We start from the raw sequence: 4,120 nt of genomic DNA, 5'->3' as shown, positions 1-4,120 counted from the left end.
CCAGCAACCACGTGGTGGCTCACAACCACCCGTAACGAGATCTGAGGCCCTCTTCTGGTGCATCTGTAGATAGCTACAGTGTATTACTCCAGAGCCAGCGGGCTGTCCTGAGTTCAATTCTCAGCAGCCACATGATAGCTCATGGCCATCTGTGCAGCTGCAATGTATTCATGCACATAAAAGAAATAAAATAAATCTTTAAAAAAAAAAAAAAAACTTCCTTCTGAATGAGTTTAGAGTCCTCAGCAAACTGATGGTTTTCGAAACATAATGAAGCACCCAGGAAGGGTGAGAGAGGGGCCAGGTCAGGGTGCTAAGAGCTGAAGCCCAGGAGCTCCTGTAAGAGGACTGGGCAGAAAACTGAGCAGTCGGAGAGGGGGAAAGAGGCAGCAGAGACAAGGGGGCATGCTCCAGCCCCTCAGGGTCCTGACAAAAGGTGCCTGGAGGGCCACTCACTCAGGGTCCTGACGAAAGGTGCCTGGAGGGCCACTCACTCAGGGTCCTGACGAAAGGTGCCTGGAGGACCAGACAGTCTTGAACATAGTGAGCTTGCATGTGGGTCCTATTTACTCACATATAATTTTTAATTATTAAATGTTAAGTATTATAGACTTTAAAAATGAATTTAAATGAAAGCATGTGGATTATATGCCCATACACGCACACAAATGCACACACACTCCCCACAGGCTTACATACTTTCTTGATCTTATGTAGGAATTACTAAAGATTTCTAGAACAAGGTTTTTTGTTTTTTTGTTTTTTGTTTTGTTTTGTTTTGTTTTGTTTTGTTTTTGTTTTTTTGCATCTAAACCTAAGTGGTTTTTCAGTTGGGATATATTTTTATTGTATTTCAGTTTGTTATTATGTGATGTGACCACAAACTAAAATGTATCATTTCAGTCATTGTTTGTTGTTGTTTTTTTACTTTATTTATTTTTATATGTAAGTACACTGTAACTGTCTTCGGACACACCAGAAGAGGATGTCAGGCCTGTTATGGATGGTTGTGAGCCACCATGTGGTTGCTGGGATTTGAACTCAGGACCTTTGGAAGAGCAGTCCGTGCTCTTAACCACTGAGCCATCTCTCCAGCCCCTCACTCACTGTTGCTGTACAGTTTCGTCTGTATGATACTCTCAAGGCTCCTCTGTGCTCTGTGCTGACTTTCTGTCCGTATTCTCACGTTACTTATCCGCTCACCTGTTGGAACCCTCGCTTTCTGTTCTCTCAGGCTATGGGTGTAGCCTGCATGGTGGCTCTTTTTTAACTCCTGTAGGAATACTGTTCCACATGTACTGTGCCTTTTCCACAGTATCCGATCAGCTTACACTCCGCCTGTTGTGATGGGGGTTCTGAGTTCTCCCCTTTCACACAGATTTGTTCTATCCTGTCCTGTTTTATATGACAGTGGTCATCCAAATGAGTGCCAGCTGTCCTCACCGTAGATTTGCGTTTATTCCCCAATGACTAATTATGTTGAACATCTTTTCATGCTCTCTTAGGCTTTAATAGATCATTACCAAAACATCGCACGTGGTTATGCTAATTTTAGATTTTATTCTGACAAAACACGTCTTAACAGATTTATTTTATGTTGCCAATTTTTGGTTCTATTTTTTTTTTTTTTGAACAAATGCTTGATTTTGATTTTGACTAACATTTGCACAAACAACATAAAGGAGAAAATACCCAATCGTGCTCTTTTTGTAATTTCATGTTTTTTTTTTTAACATTTTATTATTTATTTGTATGTATGTCCATAAGTGCCATGGTGTGTTCATGGAGGTCACCTTGTAGGAGTAAGTTTCCCCTTCTACCATGTGGGTGCGAAAGACTGAACTCAAGTCATCAAAACTGACCGCGGGCGCTCTTACCCACTGTGGCCATACAGGTCATCAAAACTGACCACGGGCGCTCTTACCCACTGTGGCCGTACCGCTAGCCTGACATACCATACTTTTGAAAAATTGTCCATGTAGTGTTTTAAAGTTAAGGGGAAATAATATTTAACATTCATGTTATTTTGTTATATTTAGCATGCTTAATTGTCCTCCTCTTAGATCTGGAGAGATGGTGTAGTGGTTTAGAGTGCTAGCTCTCTTCTGTAAAACCTGGGTTAGTTCCCAGCACCCACATAGTGATCCCAGCCACCTGGAACTCTAGTTGCATAGGATCTGATGCCATTCTCTGGCTGCCATGGGCACTACACACATACAGTGCCGTGCGTACATGCAGGCAAAACACATACACATGAAATAAAAATAAAGACATCTACTTGTTGGTTTGTCTCTGTTTTTCATGAGAGGGTTTCTCTGTGTAGCCCTGGCTGTCCTGGAACTTGCTCTGTAGACCAGGCTGGCCTCAAACTCAAAACTAAATAAATCTTTTAAAATAGCCCTCCCTCTTCTCTTCCTCCTCTTCTTCCTCATCTTCCTCCTCTTCCCCCATCTTTCAAGACAGAGTCCGTATGGCCGGGCTTACCTTGAGCTCACCCTCTTGCCTCAGCCTTGTGTGTTGGGATTATGGATGGGCCTGTCCCACTGCACTTGGCTACTTTATTGTCATTTGGTATTATCCTACAAGTCTACTTAAAAGCGCATCTGAATCTTTCACAAAGTGTTGGGTCAACCGGAAGGGGTGGCTTGGAGAAATCTGACCCAAGGCAGCTTGTTTCCATGGCTAGAGCTCATGGTGTAGCTCACTGCCATTCCCTTGATCTTTTCTTCTGCTTCTGTTCCTGGAGAGCATTTGAAGGAAGTGTGAGCTTCATTATGGATAATCTCACTTGCCAAACAGTCAATCTCGTCGGGGGCCATTGAGAAGCCAGGTCTCCATGAAGTTAGTAGGAAGGGCAGAGCTGCATTGCTCATTATGCAAGAGTAGAACCAAGAAGCAGGCCCTGCTTAGGTTCTCTGCAGAACCCACAGTTTTATAGGCAAGTGATGGCTATTACACGGAAATGCACTTGGGGTCTGCTAGAGTTTTTCGGCCCTTTAAACAGGAATATGTCTTATCTTTTTTAACAGTTGTTCCGAGAAGTACGAATAATGAAGATACTGAACCATCCTAACATAGGTATGCATCCTGTACGTACAAGCAGTGACAGTGTTTCCCTGCATTGAAAGGCATTTGAATGTGTACGATGAAGGCCAGTGAAGGTGACTCTTGGTGCAGTGGCACGGTCCTGGAAGCCCGCTGCTGACCTCTGCTGCTTGATGTCACACGTCAGTACAACTGGGCTCTACACACACACTCTCCTTGTTAAATCAGAGAATCAGAGTGCATGGCACTGGCTAGGAATAGAGAAGGAGGACATATACTTTACTAATAAACACTTGAGTTTAATGTACTTTTGATAGGCAAAAGAATGTTGTATTTTGAAGTAAATTAGATACTTCAGTTTTACTGAATTGTTTTAGTAAGTCTTGATTTTTCCCCTTTTACAAATAAGCTTATTGATCAGATATGCTACATAAAATCACTTGATTCTAAATAGTAAAGATTATTTTTAATCTACTTATTTTTAAACATTCTCTCTTGCATCTTTAAAGGTTTTCACTGTATGTAGCCATTAATGTGATTATTCCTGATGAATAATCTCCACTGTGTTAGTCAATTCTGTTTTTACTAGAAGTTACTTTAATATCACACAAATTTAAAGTTTTGGTTTTTTTTTTTTACCAACATGCTATATTATCTTATTGCTGCACTGTCTCTAAGCTTTATCCAGATCCTGTCTTCCTGACATTAAGACCCCCCACCCCACCCCTTGCCCCTTGTTGTCATTTTGTTTTGTTTTTTAAGATAAGTTCTCCCTATGTAACCCTGGCTGACCTGGAACTCACAGAAATCCACCTGCCTTTGCCTCCCAAGTGCTAGGATTAAAGGTGTGTGCTAAAAAATATTCCTCTTTTTATGGCTTTTTCATCCCAAACACTGTTTTAACTTTAACAGACTGCAGATCACTTTGTGGTAAAGTGTACGTAGTTTTCTTGCATAGGAGAAATGACTCTCAAGTGACTTTTATTTTAAAATTAGTTACTCAGTTTAACAAGTATTCTAATATTCTACTTACTGTTGCCTATGGTTGCAGAAAGAACATCATTCTATGCTGTCA

The sequence above is a fragment of the Mastomys coucha genome, unplaced genomic scaffold (assembly GCF_008632895.1).
Source record: "Mastomys coucha isolate ucsf_1 unplaced genomic scaffold, UCSF_Mcou_1 pScaffold1, whole genome shotgun sequence".
Lineage (NCBI taxonomy): Eukaryota > Metazoa > Chordata > Mammalia > Rodentia > Muridae > Mastomys > Mastomys coucha.
The sequence above is the reverse complement of the archived record's forward strand: the minus strand, read 5'-3'. Positions refer to the sequence as shown.